The following is a 17917-nucleotide window of genomic DNA, read 5'->3' as shown; positions in this document are numbered from 1 at the left end:
ATTGGTAACTTTATTAAGAGCCACACTGTAGATTTCCATCACGAACGGCGAGACAGTGGTGATGCACATATGGTTTGTATAATCATGGTCACAGGATATAAAATTTAGAAACAACTATTAACTTAATTACTTATTAATGTCAGCAATATCACCATCATATGCAATCTTCGGACGCTTGGCTATTTTGCATATGTTGTTCGTATGAAAACAAAAATATCAATTTTCATTATGTTATTTTGATTTTTTATATTTGAAATATGTATATACCTTATTATTCATCCACGTGATATGAGTTATAGACTTTTAATTTATATTATGCGACAAAAAATGGGTACATCGATGTAATTTTAGCTCGTATAATTATTGTTTTTAGCTAACGTGATTCTAACCGTACCCTAGAACCACTAATCTGCACTTCAGTTGTGGAGTATTGTTTCATTTGGATCCAACTAATTCCTTACCAGGATGAATCATACCTTTTAATGCATACATGTGTCCTGCACCGTGAAATAGCTACATCTTCTGCAAAAAGAAAAAAAGAAAAACCTTAATTGCCAAAATGAGAGGCAGACTATGACGGAGGCACAATCTACTGGTCCAACAATGCTCTAGCACGGTATGCACTGACGTACCGAGGCTCTCGCCGACTATCGTTGTCTGTATGAACCCTGTTCCTGACGCTGGCGGTTGCCCCTTTCCACACTCGTGTTTTTAAAATATGATATGAAAACCACAAGTCCAAACAGAAAATGGCTGCATAGTTATCTAATCCCACAAAATGGCTACCACAAACTGTCCGTATCGTTTATTTTAGTATAGAAACTTGAGATCTATTGTGGAGGCGAGAATTAGTCATCGTATTAAACAATTAGAGTTAAGCAGACTACCATGGAGTCACAATATATTGGCTAACAATGTTCCAGCAAGTACGGTGTGCACTGACGTACCGACGCTGTCGCTAACTTACTATCCCTGTCCGCATAAACCCTCTTCCTGACGTTCCAAGGGTGGTTCCCCCTTCCCACACTTGTGTTCTCTGATGAATATCAAAAGAGAAAAGGGCTGCACTAATCGCACACCTGGGCTTGCCTACTACGTACGCAAGTGCATGAAACGTATATAATAAACCGTGTGTTGGAAATATTAGCACTTTTTCGATTAGATTAATCCATGAGTAAACAGTAAGCATGGCATAAAAGGTATGCATCTCATAGCTATACCTAAGCATACTAGCACGTACAAAATATAGAAGCGAACCATCTATGAGCAGCACAAATACAAGTAAACGAGGGATGAACAGATCATACCCTCTGGTTGGTCAGGCCAATGCGGCGGCGGCAACGGAGTTGGGGACGGATCGGGAGCAGTCGCATCGAGACGCTCCCAAAAAACCTTATTGCCGTTCTCCCGGGCAGGATCTCGAACGACAGGGTTCCGGAGCACCTGCTCTCCCAACCAGCCGTGCACGCGATCGTCGGGATGGGGTCGCCGGAGACAGCACAGAGTGAGGAACAGTAGATGATGGCTAGGTTACGCGAGAGGGAGTGAGTGAACCGAACTAGGTCACTCCACTGGCCAAAGCCTTCTTATATAGTCCGTCGGGTAGAAAGTCGTGGGCCTGGGCAGAGGCCCACGAAAATAAGCTTCGACTCGGCTCATTCCCGCAACCCGCGGCGCGCGCGAGGCGAGGCGAGGCGTGGCGAGGCGGGCAGCGGAGGAGGAGGAGCGCGCATGTACCACTCCTCTTCTCAAGCTCCCAATGGCAAGTGGTAGAGCAGCCCTTATAAAGGGGTCTCAACTCTCCTCAACTAGCAAGGTGGGACTAAACTTCCCACCACCTGTCATCTCATACATGGGCCTCAAGATTAACCAGGGATTGGTGTCTTATATGGGCCTAAGCCCATCCATAATCCAACAATCCCCCACCAGATCTCGAGGCACATAAGTTTGTCAACTATTCCAAACAATGTTTGATATATAAGAAATTTCAGTGAAGACTGTTAAGTTGAACTTCCACCTAGAGCAACAGGATTAGACTTCTTCACAACTGAACAATGGACTATGCCTTGAATTGTCAGTTTGGCGTGCAGAAGTTTCGCCTATTGTCAGCTGATACGTGGCTGCCGAAGGCTAAACCCCACAGGTGGAGCTTATTAGTCATACTCCATACCTTCTCATGAGGTTACTAGAGATTACCCAATCTCATAGATTGTGACCAACAGTTGGGCTTACATAGGTGTCTTCCTCTAAAGAATGCTCTGTATGTAGGGGAACGCAGCAGAAAACAAAAAATTTCTGACCTACGCACCAGCCCAGGACCACTATGGAGACTGCATACATGGTTTGATCTTTTTCGTTACCGACTCGTAGCGCAGCGGGAAGTAGAGTCGATGACGATCGGCGGTGCAGATCCCCGCAGCTAGGATTTACAACCTCCCAACCGCGAGGATGTATACCCTCATCTGCTCCTCAGACAGCCCTCCGGGAGGCGGTCGAACAGCCCCCCGGACGGTGTCGCGGACAGCCCTTCGGGAGGACCTTCGAAACTTGAACGGTCACTCGGACAGCCCTTCGGGAGGACCTTCGAAACTCGGACGGTCACACGGACAGCCCTTCAGGAGGCACTCACGAACTAAGACCGAAACTACGATCTCTCTACAGAGTTGCACACATACGGTGTCATCTATCCGGCAGGGCTTCGCCGTCAAGAACTAGTTCCTGCCGGAACCCAGACAGCCTTACGGCTCTACGAAACTCTTTTCGTGGGAGGGAGAGAAGAAGCCAGATAATGCATGGCATGTGTATGAGAGCAAGGGATGAGTGTGGAGGGCTGCCCCTCCACCTCTATTTATAGGAAATCCCAAGGGGGTAGGGTAGTTTCACAAAAAACCCAAAATGCACATGAATGAAGTCCTTCCACAAGGACCTAGGAGTGAAACCAAGGAACAAGAGGGTCCCCAAGGGGGGATACCCCATGTGGCCGGCCACACCCCCATGAGGGGCCCAAAAAATGGCTCCTATCCATCCATGTCATCCCCAAGATCTTTTGGAGCAAAGCCCCAAAAGGTGGCTTTCCATAAAGTAACCATAAAGCTGATTTTCACTATTCACGACGACATTTTTCAGCGTCTGATCGAACTAAAAATATTTATGTGGGCTAAGAACATTTCCAGTACCCACTAAAATGATTTTCAACGCGTTCCGAAACAATTCCGGGTTTAGTGATTTTGATCTGCGAAATGCATCTGAAGTGGCTCGGGCAGCTCCGGAACATTTCCGGTTTTTATCTCAGAAAATTCCAAAAAGCTTCCAGAATGATTCTGGCATCCTCCAAGAATTATTAGGCATGTGCCAAAACCAATTTGACTTAATGGTGTATCCCGAAACAACTTTTCGGTATCATCGAAACTTATCCGATGACCTCTCTCTGCGGTACGATTCCGCTGTCCGAAACTTTTCGGTGTCCGAAACTTTTTCGGTGATTTTCTCTCAGACTCCCTGTCTAGTATTCAGCAGATAGATGACCCTTAAGCGTGTGACCCTATAGGTTCGGTGAAGTATAGACATCACCCGGAACCCCTTCCGATCAATGATCAACATCGGAGCCGTGGACACCCATATTGACCCCTATACCCACACGAATAAATATTCGAGTGAACCTCCAGTTGCCGTGTGCTATTCCTGTTGCTTCGCGATATGTTACAAATACCCGAGGTGAGACATGTTGGCATTCCCGTGGATCAACAACTTGTCCACTATGCTAGTTACCTCGTTACCGGTTTTGTTCTCTTTTCTCGTTTCGTGTTCCGGCATCCCCGTGATCAAATCACAAAGTGTCTGGCCAGACGATGATGGACACCGTAACACCGAGAGGGCCCGAGTATATCTCTCCATCGTTGGAGGAGCAAATCCCAATCTCGAGCTATCAAGTTACTTAACATACTTTCCCATGAACCCGTAAGCCGCCGTAATAGCCATCCAGTTACGGATGACGTTTAACAAACCCCAAAGTTCATGAAGCAAGCATGAAGAAACTCGATACTCTCATGGTCTAAGGAATTATGCAAACATTAACTATCTCTGTGTTATAAACCATTAACTTGTGACGAATGTATCTCATAGCATAACATCAATTCGGGTCGATTCAACACAAATGTCCTTCCTGACATTGTGCCCTCAAAGTTGCTTGGCATAGACATGCCCATGATTGGGAAAACATAATCATCATGCAACACTTGAGCTAGTCTTAGAGGCACGACTAGGAATATATTTTACCGTTTATTATTCCACACGTGCATATGGGTTCTCCCCAGAGCCTTTATGGATATACGGGCTCGGGAACCACAGCAGTTATAGCATGGAACATAAACATAATTATGAACAGGGAGATAATCAATAACATTTATTATTGCCTCTAGGGCATATCTCCTACATCTCGAGTCTGCAATAACCACGAGGCTCGGAGGAAGACTCATATGCACGTATGGAATAATAAACGGTAAAATGTATTCCTAGTCTGGCCTCTAAGACTAGCTCAAGTGTTGCATGATGGTTATGTTTTCCTGATCATGGGCATGTCTATGTTACCAACCTTGAGGGCATAATGTTAAGAGAACATTTGTGTTGAATCGACCCGGCATGATGTTATGCTATGAGATTCATTCGTCACAAGTTTATTGGTACATAACACAGAGATGGTTAACGTTTGCATGATTCCTTAGACCATGAGAGTATCGAGTTTCTTCATGCTTGCTTCATGAACTTTGGGGTTTGTTAAACGTCATCCGTAAATGGGTGGCTATTACGGCGGCTTACGGGTTCATGGAAAAGTGTGTCAAGTAACTTGATAGCTCAAGATTGGGATTTGCTCCTCCGACGATGGAGAGATATCTCTGGGCCCTCTCGGTGTTACGGTATCCATCATCGTCTGGCCAGACACTTTGTGATTTGATCACGGGGATGCCGGAACACGATAACGAGAAAAGAGAACAATACCGGTAACGAGGTAACTAGCATAGTGGACAAGTTGTTGATCCACGGGAATGCCAACATGTCTCACCTCGGATATTTGTAACATATCGCGAAGCAACAGGAATAGCACACGGCAACTGGAGGTTCACTCGAATATTTATTCGTGTGGGTATAGGGGTCAATATGGGTGTCCACGGCTCCGATGTTGATCATTGATCGGAAGGGGTTCCGGGTCATGTCTATACTTCACCGAACCTATAGGGTCACACGCTTAAGGGTCATCTATCTGCTGAATACTAGACAGGGAGTCTGAGAGAAAATCACCGAAAAAGTTTCGGACACCGAAAAGTTTCGGACAGCGGAATCGTACCGCAGAGAGAGGTCATCGGATAAGTTTCGATGATACCGAAAAGTTGTTTCGGGATACACCATTAAGTAAAATTGGTTTGGGCACATGCCTGATAATTCTTGGAGGATGCCAGAATCATTCTGGAAGCTTTTTGGAATTTTCTGAGATAAAAACCGGAAATGTTCCGGAGCTGCCGGAGCCACTTCAGATGCGTTTCGCAGATGAAAATCACTAAAACCGGAATTGTTTCGGAACGCGTTGAAAATCATTTTAGTGGGTACTGGAAATGTTCTTAGCCCACATAAATATTTTCAGTTCGATCAGACGCTGAAAAATGTCGTCGTGAATAGTGAAAATCAGCTTTATGGTTACTTTATGGAAAGCCACCTTTTGGGGCTTTGCTCCAAAAGATCTTGGGGATGACATGGATGGATAGGAGCCATTTTTTGGGCCCCTCATGGGGGTGTGGCCGGCCACATGGGGTATCCCCCCCTTGGGGACCCTCTTGTTCCTTGGTTTCACTCCTAGGTCCTTGTGGAAGGACTTCATTCATGTGCATTTTGGGTTTTTTGTGAAACTACCCTACCCCCTTGGGATTTCCTATAAATAGAGGTGGAGGGGCAGCCCTCCACACTCATCCCTTGCTCTCATACACATGCCATGCATTATCTGGCTTCTTCTCTCCCTCCCACGAAAAGAGTTTCGTAGAGCCGTAAGGCTGTCTGGGTTCCGGCAGGAACTAGTTCTAGACGGCGAAGCCCTGCCGGATAGATGACACCGTATGTGTGCAACTCTGTAGAGAGATCGTAGTTTCGGTCTTAGTTCGTGAGTGCCTCCCGAAGGGCTGTCCGTGTGACCGTCCGAGTTTCGAAGGTCCTCCCGAAGGGCTGTCCGTGTGGCCGTCCGAGTTTCGGAGGTCCTCCCGAAGGGCTGTCCGAGTGACCGTTCGAGTTTCGAAGGTCCTCCCGAAGGGCTGTCCGCGACACCGTCCGGGGGGCTGTTCGACCGCCTCCTGGAGGGCTGTCTGAGGAGCAGATGAGGGTATACATCCTCGCGGTTGGGAGGTTGTAAATCCTAGCTGCGGGGATCTGCACCGCCGATCGTCATCGACTCTACTTCCCGCTGCGCTACGAGTCGGTAACGAAAAAGATCAAACCATGTATGCAGTCTCCATAGTGGTCCTGGGCTGGTGCGTAGGTCGGAAAATTTTTGTTTTCTGCTGCGTTCCCCTACACAGGGGTTCTCCCCTTAGGTATTTTGCTTGGATGATTTGAAGCCACAAGCCCCCATGGCCTCGCATGATCCTCCACACCTATCTCAGCATGAGTGCGACATTCATAGGCCTCCCTGGTCCTTGGGCATGCAGATGTCCGCCCACTTGACCATGTGATACTTCTGGCGGCCATTGGCTGCCTGCTAGAAGAACTTAGCAAGCTCCTTATCGAACGAGCCATGTACGCCCTCCGGTAAGATATACATCCCCGTCATATACATGGGGAGGCTCGCAAGGTTAGAACTAATAAGTGTTGGAAATATGCCCTAGAGGCAATAATAAATTGGTTATTATTATATTTCCTTGTTCACGATAATCGTTTATTATCCATGCTAGAATTGTATTGATAGGAAACTCAGATACATGTGTGGATACATAGACAACACCATGTCCCTAGTAAGCCTCTAGTTGACTAGCTCGTTGATCAATAGATGGTTACGGTTTCCTGACCATGGACATTGGATGTCGTTGATAACGGGATCACATCATTAGGAGAATGATGTGATGGACGAGACCCAATCCTAAGCCTAGCACAAGATCGTGTAGTTCGTTTGCTCAGAGCTTTTCTAATGTCAAGTATCATTTCCTTAGACCATGAGATTGTGCAACTCCCGGATACCGTAGGAATGCTTTGAGTGTACCAAACGTCACAACGTAACTGGGTGGCTATAAAGGTGCACTACAGGTATCTCCGAAAGTGTCTGTTGGGTTGGCACGAATCGAGACTGGGATTTGTCACTCCGTGTAAACGGAGAGGTATCTCTGGGCCCACTCGGTAGGACATCATCATAATGTGCACAGTGTGACCAAGGAGTTGATCACGGGATGATGTGAGTTACGGAACGAGTAAAGAGACTTGCCGGTAATGAGATTGAACAAGGTATAGGGATACCGACGATCGAATCTCGGGCAAGTAACATACCGATGGACAAAGGGAATTGTATACGGGATTGATTGAATCCCCGACATCGTGGTTCATCCGATGAGATCATCGTGGAACATGTGGGAGCCAACATGGGTATCCAGATCCCGCTGTTGGTTATTGACCGGAGAACGTCTCGGTCATGTCTGCATGGTTCCCGAACCCGTAGGGTCTACACGCTTAAGGTTCGATGACGCTAGGGTTATAGGGAAAGTATGTACATGGTTACCGAATGTTGTTCGGAGTCCCGGATGAGATCCCGGACGTCACGAGGAGTTCCGGAATGGTCCGGAGGTAAAGATTTATATATGGGAAGTCCTGTTTTGGTCACCGGAAAAGTTTCGGGTGAAATCGGTAATGTACCGGGACCACCGGGAGGGTCCCGGGGGTCCACCAAGTGGGGCCACCAGCCCCAGAAGGCTGTGTGGGCCAAGTGTGGGAGGGGACCAGCCCCAGGTGGGCTGGTGCGCCCCCCCACCAAGGCCCAGGCGCATGGGAGAGTGGGAGGGGGCAAACCCTAGGTCCAGATGGGCCTTAGGGCCCATCTAGTGGGGCGCCTCCCACTCTCCTCCCCTTGGCCGCCCCCCTTGATGGGATCTAGGGCTGGCCGCCTCCTCTTGGGGGTGGAAACCCTAAAGGGGGCGCAGCCCCCTTCCCCCCTATATATACTTGAGGTTTGGGCTGCCATACGGACATGAGAACGTCTCCTTTTGGTGCAGCCCTACCCCTCTCCCTCCTCCTCCTCTCCCGCGGTGCTTGGCGAAGCCCTGCGGGATTGCCACGCTCATCCACCACCACCATGCCGTCGTGTTGCTGCTGGATGGAGTCTTCCCAACCTCTCCCTCTCTCCTTGCTGGATCAAGGCGTGGGAGACGTCACCGGGCTGCACGTGTGTTGAACGCGGAGGCACCGTACTTTCGGTGCTTAGATCGGAATCAACCGCGATCTGAATCGCTACGAGTACGACTCCCTCATCCGCGTTCTTGCAACGCTTCCGCATCGCGATCTACAAGGGTATGTAGATGCACTCCCCTTCCCTTCGTTGCTAGTAAACTCCATAGATTGATCTTGGTGATGCGTAGAAAATTTTGAATTTCTGCTACGTTCTCCAACACGGATCCCATCAGAACTCCGAAGTTAAGCGTGCTTGGGCGAGAGTAGTACTAGGATGGGTGACCTCCTGGGAAGTCCTCGTGTTGCATTCCCTTTTTAATTTTTTTGCACCGCGTGCAAAACAAAACGCACGAGCGCGACGTATGTTTAGCACGTTTTATTATTTTGCACGTTTACGGTAAGTTTTAGCTCGCTGCTCATTATTCACGCGTCTAGCGGCGGCAAGCGTGTTCTGAAAGGGGTCGAAACCATGGTAAATAGGCACTGGTGCAGTTGAACCGTGGTAAAACTCGTCTCCGTAGTTGAGCGGGAGCGGCCAAAGGAATGTGCAATCGTGTGTGTAGTGGAGCTGGGAGGGGCAAGCATAAGGGACGAAGACGGGGGTAACATGTCGGATGCGATCATACCAGCACTAAAGCACCGTATCGCATCAGAACTCCGAAGTTAAGCGTGCTTGGGCGAGAGTAGTACTAGGATGGGTGACCTCCTGGGAAGTCCTCGTGTTGCATTCCCTTTTTAATTTTTTTTGCACCGCGTGCAAAACAAAACGCACGAGCGCGACGTATGTTTAGCACGTTTTATTATTTTGCACGTTTACGGTAAGTTTTAGCTCGCTGCTCATTATTCACGCGTCTAGCGGCGGCAAGCGTGTTCTGAAAGGGGTCGAAACCATGGTAAATAGGCACTGGTGCAGTTGAACCGTGGTAAAACTCGTCTCCGTAGTTGAGCGGGAGCGGCCAAAGGAATGTGCAATCGTGTGTGTAGTGGAGCTGGGAGGGGCAAGCATAAGGGACGAAGACGGGGGTAACATGTCGGATGCGATCATACCAGCACTAAAGCACCGGATCCCATCAGCACTAAAGATAATTTTCTTGTTACAATAACTTCTACTTCATTTTTGAAAACCTTTTGAATGATTTCAAAAGATCCAGACTTACGTCTCATCAAGTAAATATCCATATATCTACTTGAGTCATTTCTGAAGATAAATAAATCCACCACTAACAACACTTATCGGACTACACACATCAAATGTATGATCACTAATAAGTTTGTTGTTCGTTCCTTATGGCCTGTGAACGGTATTTTAGTCACTTCACTTTTCGGAGGAAAGTTGCAAGTGTCAGATGATTCAAAATCAAAAAGACTTCAAAATCCATCATAATGGAATTTTCCATGCGGGTTTCTCCAATGTGACCAAATGTAGTGCCACACTTGTGTGGTATTCTTTTAGTCTTGCGACATTTAGCGTCAGTGTTATGGATGTATCATATTACCCTCAATATTCATAACATACGTCCCATCGATGATGGAAGTATGGCCCTTATGTTATTCATAATACTTAACAACAATTGTTGTTTTTATGAACAACTCTTTTGCAACAAACATTGTGCAATGGGCTAGAGTGTATGAAACTCTAAAATGAATTATGAAAGTAAACCCAGAGGTATTGTATTATTATCAATATTCATAACATACATCTCATTCATAATGAAAGTATGGCCCTTGTGTTATTCATAACATCGAACATAAAAAGTTCTCTTATGAACAACCTTCTTGCAAGATATCTTATGCAATGGGATAGAGTTTGTAAAACTCTAAATGAATTATGAAAATAAATACAGACGGCAATACACCGATGGAAGGTATAGTAACATTTACTATGTTCCCTGTGTATACCTTAACCTCATTTCTGGCTAGTCTTTTTAGGCCACAGTAGCTCTTACAGTGATTCGCAATTGAATGCAATCGAGCGGGTATCTTTGTGATTAACTCACAATACCCAAGAATTAGTGATTAACATGTTTAACCAGAATTCCCAAGAACTATATCTTTGACCAGCCTACTATACAACAAAAACTTGTATGACATTCATACATGAGCTGGATATTCCAGTCATCTTTCTTTCTGCCTTTTTACTTCTAACAGTTTAACTTTTAGTATTTCTCCTACTCGCAAAAGAAGCACCCAACTTAAGAGTGGCGTTAGCCCCGGACTTCCTAGGCGTGTAAGTCATACTAACACCCTTTGGACACTTCCTTTCTCTTTAAGTTGTTGTTTTATTCACCTTTCATTATATGACAGGCGTTCTTCTGGATCCCTTTCCCAACAGTCAAATGCATAGTAAACACTTTTACTAATACTTGCAAACAAACATTGCTTTGTTTGTATCTGAAAATAATTTTCAGTTCCATGAATATCATATAACTATCCCAACTTTCGAAGTTTGGGTTTCATGGAAGCAAACATATTGCACTTGACTGAAACGGAATTATAACTTTTGGATCGAAGGACGAGAGTCACATGATCCATAGCTTTAGCGGGAGGATACGGAAAGCATGCGATAGGACAAAGTCCTTCTCGGCACTTTTGAGGACAATCCTCATATTACGTTACCAATCGTAAAGTTTTAACCAGATATTTAACAGTTATTCAATTTTAATAGGGAAGGTGGAAACGCGAGCCATTATTCTACAACTATTTTGCAAGAAACACTTAGACAGTGTTCATAATTAATTGCACTGAGAATTAAACATGTTAATTCAACAGTGCGCTCCCACTCAAATCAATATCTCTCACAATTAATTTTGAGTGATACAAGATCCAGACTTCAATTCATCGCCATAGAATCATCATCTCATAACGGGAATTTTAATCGGTAGGCCAACTTGCCGATCACATCTCTATGTGACTCTTACTCATCTTTCGATGCGTGTGTTCCGAGCTCAGGACGATCCTGCCATGAACGTCAAGACAACCAAGTGATCTTGCTGCGAGGTCTGACCTCACCCGCCTCACACTTCTCTAATCGTTCGTACCCATGCATCCATGGCGCACCCCGAAAAGATAGGTGCCGTGACGGTGCTACACTTGGGAGAACACTAACTACTTGATATTTTAAGTGAGAGATCACCCTAATAAAAGCGACTACCGCGCAATCAAGAAGGGTGCATCATAAGGGATAAACATCTCAGGCAATTCATAATAGCATGATATGGTATAGCCCTTTCTGACGGAGAAGTATTTCATTTCTTCGTCTTCGGCATTCGCGTCGGTGGTCACCTTCACGAAGATTGCCACCACCTTGTCGATGCACCAGATAATATTGCTATCTCTATAGCTAACAAAATAATGCATTACAACAAGGTTGACACGCATGTCATTAAAATGCAATCATATGGCTCCAGCCATCATGCCGAATCATGACACGCAGGTCATGTTAATCAAATTACATCATATAGTCATCTCATACATAATCGAATTAGTATGAGCACTGCTATACCACATCACATGCACATCCTGCAAAACCAAGTTAGACGCCTCTAATAGGTTTATGCAAAATTTTATTTTACGTGGCTTCTAAGGTTTTGACTTAAACCGCAGCTACCAACGTTTTATCATCAAGTATGATTATTCAAGTTGCTAGATTAACATCTCGGGGTGTATGAAACACGGGATAATTAAATCTCGAGCCCCATACTAAACTTCGTCATACGCATGACCCCCATGCAGATCATATCTGCAATGCCCTTTCATCTGCGAATTTCATCTTTCTTTTGACTACGGCAGAACCCAAAGAACTGATAGCACTTCCATGATCAATCAGGATCACGGATTGCCAGAACTTTGTCAAATTCCACCATGCTGTCTCGAGATTGAGCAAACGCAAACTCTAGGGAAGCAACAAGAACCTCGGGTAACAGATTTCATCTGTCACCCGCATAAATAATTTTCAGCAATAGATCTCATCTACTACCTAATTATATTATGCAATACCCATACATCTCCATGTATTCTAGATCGAAACCTACATCTACGCATAGCACGGCTCTTGATGCCACTGTAGGGGAACGCAGCAGAAAACAAAAAATTTCTGACCTACGCACCAGCCCAGGACCACTATGGAGACTGCATACATGGTTTGATCTTTTTCGTTACCGACTCGTAGCGCAGCGGGAAGTAGAGTCGATGACGATCGGCGGTGCAGATCCCCGCAGCTAGGATTTACAACCTCCCAACCGCGAGGATGTATACCCTCATCTGCTCCTCAGACAGCCCTCCGGGAGGCGGTCGAACAGCCCCCCGGACGGTGTTGCGGACAGCCCTTCGGGAGGACCTTCGAAACTTGAACGGTCACTCGGACAGCCCTTCGGGAGGACCTTCGAAACTCGGACGGTCACACGGACAGCCCTTCAGGAGGCACTCACGAACTAAGACCGAAACTATGATCTCTCTACAGAGTTGCACACATACGGTGTCATCTATCCGGCAGGGCTTCACCGTCCAGAACTAGTTCCTGCCGGAACCCAGACAGCCTTACGGCTCTACGGAACTCTTTTCGTGGGAGGGAGAGAAGAAGCCAGATAATGCATGGCATGTGTATGAGAGCAAGGGATGAGTGTGGAGGGCTGCCCCTCCACCTCTATTTATAGGAAATCCCAAGGGGGTAGGGTAGTTTCACAAAAAACCCAAAATGCACATGAATGAAGTCCTTCCACAAGGACCTAGGAGTGAAACCAAGGAACAAGAGGGTCCCCAAGGGGGGATACCCCATGTGGCCGGCCACACCCCCATGAGGGGCCCAAAAAAGGGCTCCTATCCATCCATGTCATCCCCAAGATCTTTTGGAGCAAAGCCCCAAAAGGTGGCTTTCCATAAAGTAACCATAAAGCTGATTTTCACTATTCACGACGACATTTTTCAGCGTCTGATCGAACTGAAAATATTTATGTGGGCTAAGAACATTTCCAGTACCCACTAAAATGATTTTCAACGCGTTCCGAAACAATTCCGGTTTTAGTGATTTTCATCTGCGAAACGCATCTGAAGTGGCTCCGGCAGCTCCGGAACATTTCCGGTTTTTATCTCAGAAAATTCCAAAAAGCTTCCAGAATGATTCTGGCATCCTCCAAGAATTATCAGGCATGTGCCCAAACCAATTTTACTTAATGGTGTATCCCGAAACAACTTTTCGGTATCATCGAAACTTATCCGATGACCTCTCTCTGCGGTACGATTCCGCTGTCCGAAACTTTTCGGTGTCCGAAACTTTTTCGGTGATTTTCTCTCAGACTCCCTGTCTAGTATTCAGCAGATAGATGACCCTTAAGCGTGTGACCCTATAGGTTCGGTGAAGTATAGACATGACCCGGAACCCCTTCCGATCAATGATCAACATCGGAGCCGTGGACACCCATATTGACCCCTATACCCACACGAATAAATATTCGAGTGAACCTCCAGTTGCCGTGTGCTATTCCTGTTGCTTCGCGATATGTTACAAATACCTGAGGTGAGACATGTTGGCATTCCCGTGGATCAACAACTTGTCCACTATGCTAGTTACCTCGTTACCGGTATTGTTCTCTTTTCTCGTTATCGTGTTCCGGCATCCCCGTGATCAAATCACAAAGTGTCTGGCCAGACGATGATGGATACCGTAACACCGAGAGGGCCCAGAGATATCTCTCCATCGTCGGAGGAGCAAATCCCAATCTTGAGCTATCAAGTTACTTGACACACTTTTCCATGAACCCGTAAGCCGCCGTAATAGCCACCCATTTACGGATGACGTTTAACAAACCCCAAAGTTCATGAAGCAAGCATGAAGAAACTCGATACTCTCATGGTCTAAGGAATCATGCAAACTTTAACCATCTCTGTGTTATGTACCAATAAACTTGTGACGAATGAATCTCATAGCATAACATCATGCCGGGTCGATTCAACACAAATGTTCTCTTAACATTATGCCCTCAAGGTTGCTGACATAGACATGCCCATGATCAGGAAAACATAACCATCATGCAACACTTGAGCTAGTCTTAGAGGCCAGACTAGGAATACATTTTACCGTTTATTATTCCACACGTGCATATGAGTCTTCCTCCGAGCCTCGTGGTTATTGCAGACTCGAGAACCATAGCAGTTATAGCATGGAACATAAACATAATTATGAACTCGGAGATAAACAATATCATTTATTATTGCCTCTAGGGCATATCTCCTACAGACTCCCACTTGCACTAGAATCAATAATCTAGTTAATGCTAATGCACTTTACACCTGTGGCACACCGGTGTAAATATGCTTCGCTTGTGGTATAGCCTGATGTCCAACGGATCTAACGACTTCAGTTCCGTGTGTATCTTTGCATGTCCTCGCGTTTTCACGTTTTCACAAAATTCATATTTTGTGTGGACTTGGCTTTGTATGTATGTGAATCACAGGTCGAACCTGGATTCCTCAGACTAAGTTATGGAGCAACTACCTGCAGTAGTGTCCCATTGTCAAAAGCCATCTTGGAACTATACTAAGTTCATGAATGAACTATATGATTCAACATCTTCTTTGTCGCTTCTAAAGCGTCAACATACTTAGCCCTTGTTATAGAATTCGCCACAGTAACTAGTTTGAACAAATTCCAACTAACTGTGCCACCACATTGTGTGTTACACAAAACCCTTAACTTAAATCGAAAATCGCACGGTGAAAAGATGAAGACTATCGATGTAACATTTTACAACGAACTCTTCATGATCTCCGCTTGCAAGAAAACATATCATCAGTACTTACTCTAGTACTCAATGACATCTTTCACTGTTGTCCCACGATCAGTACTTTGATCACTTTAGTATCCATACTCGCAACACCTTGGGAGTATCGGACATATCTGGTTGTTTTACATACCATGGAATACATGATTAATCCAAACACAAAAGTGTGTGGAATCTGCATCATGTATTTTACTCATCAGTGTTTTGGGACATCGAGTCTTGCAAAAACTCCTTCCATGTGACTTTGGCAAGAATCACTCCTTGGCGTTTTAAATGCTAAAAGGTTTTAGTCTTGAATCACTTATATGGAAACTAACTTGGGTTGTATTGGCATTTAGCCAATTCCGGAGTCAGGGCCCATCAACGCTTCCTTGTGTATCGTAGGTATAATGTTGTCTAACAACAATATCTCGTTTGCGCACCTGAGAGGTTTGCACGAGCCTTGCCTACGTGGTTCAGCTGCAAGTTCGACCGAAGTTCATACATTTTATTGTAGAGACTTCCGTATCAGTCGCAGTAGGAAACTCTGGAATTACTTCCAAGGTCTCTTTCCTTTGATCTGATGACTTAGATACTGTTTATCTCGTCGAGTTGCACTATTCTCCCACTCACCTTTTTGAAAGAACCATTCTCTTTAAAAGCACACCGTTTCGCGGCAAAACTATTTGCCTCGGTATAGTGAGGGAGGAATACCCAACATTTTGGTATAACCTACAAAGTAGCACTTGTCTGATTTGGAATAGGTTTGTAACCTTTTACACAAGCCCCATATTCCAAATGTTAAGAAAAGATATAACATGGTTGGGCGTACCATACCATGGCTTCATTTCAACAGACCCGATGTAGCTCTTTTCAGTGTAAAAGCCGCAGTCTCTAAAGCATCACCTTAAAAAGGATAATGGCAAATTTATTTATGTCATCTTTGACCTTACCATGTCATAAATGGTTAGATTACATCTCCACGGACTTTTCACTTGCTGTGGTGTTCCGGGAGGTGCAAGTTATGAAACCCCTTTCACAACTCATCAAACATTCGCTAAACATGTAACTCAAATATTCCTTTGTGCAATCAAATTGCAGAAACATAATTTTCTTGTTACAATAACTTCTACTTCATTTTTGAAAACCTTTCGAATGATTTCAAAAGATCCAGACTTACGTCTCATCAAGTAAATATCCATATATCTACTTGAGTCATTTCTGAAGATAAATAAATCCACCACTAACAACACTTATCGGACTACACACATCAAATGTATGATCACTAATAAGTTTGTTGTTCGTTCCTTATTGCCTGTGAACGGTATTTTAGTCACTTCACTTTTCGGAGGAAAGTTGCAAGTGTCAGATGATTCAAAATCAAAAAGACTTCAAAATCCATCATAATGGAATTTTCCATGCGGGTTTCTCCAATGTGACCAAATGTAGTGCCACACTTGTGTGGTATTCTTTTAGTCTTGCGACATTTAGCGTCAGTGTTATGGATGTATCATATTACCCTCAATATTCATAACATACGTCCCATCTTGGATGGAAGCATGGCCCTTCATGTTATTGATAATACTTAACAACAATTGTTGTTTTTATGAACAACTCTTTTGCAACAAACATTGTGCAATGGGCTAGAGTGTATGAAACTCTAAAATGAATTATGAAAGTAAACCCAGAGGTATTGTATTATTATCAATATTCATAACATACATCTCATTCATAATGAAAGTATGGCCCTTGTGTTATTCATAACATCGAACATAAAAGGTTCTCTTATGAACAACCTTCTTGCAAGATACCTTATGCAATGGGCTAGAGTTTGTAAAACTCTAAATGAATTATGAAAATAAATACAGACGGCAATACACCGATGGAAGGTATAGTAACATTTACTATGTTCCCTGTGTATACCTTAACCTCATTTCTGGCTAGTCTTTTTAGGCCACAGTAGCTCTTACAGTGATTCGCAATTGAATGCAATCGAGCGGGTATCTTTGTGATTAACTCACAATACCCAAGAATTAGTGATTAACATGTTTAACCAGAATTCCCAAGAACTATATCTTTGACCAGCCTACTATACAACAAAAACTTGTATGACATTCATACATGAGCTGGATATTCCAGTCATCTTTCTTTCTGCCTTTTTACTTCTAACAGTTTAACTTTTAGTATTTCTCCTACTCGCAAAAGAAGCACCCAACTTAAGAGTGGCGTTAGCCCCGGACTTCCTAGGCGTGTAAGTCATACTAACACCCTTTGGACACTTCCTTTCTCTTTAAGTTGTTGTTTTATTCACCTTTCATTATATGACAGGCGTTCTTCTGGATCCCTTTCCCAACAGTCAAATGCATAGTAAACACTTTTACTAATACTTGCAAACAAACATTGCTTTGTTTGTATCTGAAAATAATTTTCAGTTCCATGAATATCATATAACTATCCCAACTTTCGAAGTTTGGGTTTCATGGAAGCAAACATATGTGCTTTCTGGATTTCATGTTGTCCTTTGAACTCTTAGCCTTGGCAATCACCGTTTGATTGTCACAATTCATAAGGACAGCCGGCACTGGTTTGTCAACCACCGGCAAATCCATCAAAAGCTCTCGAAGCCATTCCGCTTCGACGCATGATGTGTCTAATGCTGTGAGTTCTGCTTCCATAGCCGATCTGGTTAAGATCGTCTGCTTGCAAGACTTCCAGGAAACAGCACCACCACCAAGTGTGAAGACATGTCCACT

The 17917-nt window shown here is 44.7% G+C and overlaps 1 non-coding gene and 1 pseudogene across 1 annotated transcript; both read left to right on the top strand.

Annotated features, from left to right (window-relative positions):
* Positions 1-8601: 8601 nt before the first annotated feature.
* Positions 8602-8720, top strand: LOC123171602 (uncharacterized; annotated as a pseudogene).
* Positions 8721-9021: 301 nt separating this feature from the next.
* On the top strand, positions 9022-9140 carry LOC123171808 (5S ribosomal RNA). Its single transcript, XR_006485414.1, has one exon. It is a non-coding gene; the product is annotated as a 5S ribosomal RNA (ribosomal RNA).
* Positions 9141-17917: the final 8777 nt, after the last annotated feature.

The sequence above is a fragment of the Triticum aestivum genome, chromosome 7D (assembly GCF_018294505.1).
Source record: "Triticum aestivum cultivar Chinese Spring chromosome 7D, IWGSC CS RefSeq v2.1, whole genome shotgun sequence".
NCBI classification, from domain to species: domain Eukaryota; kingdom Viridiplantae; phylum Streptophyta; class Magnoliopsida; order Poales; family Poaceae; genus Triticum; species Triticum aestivum.
This window is presented reverse-complemented; position numbering and strand designations above follow the sequence as displayed.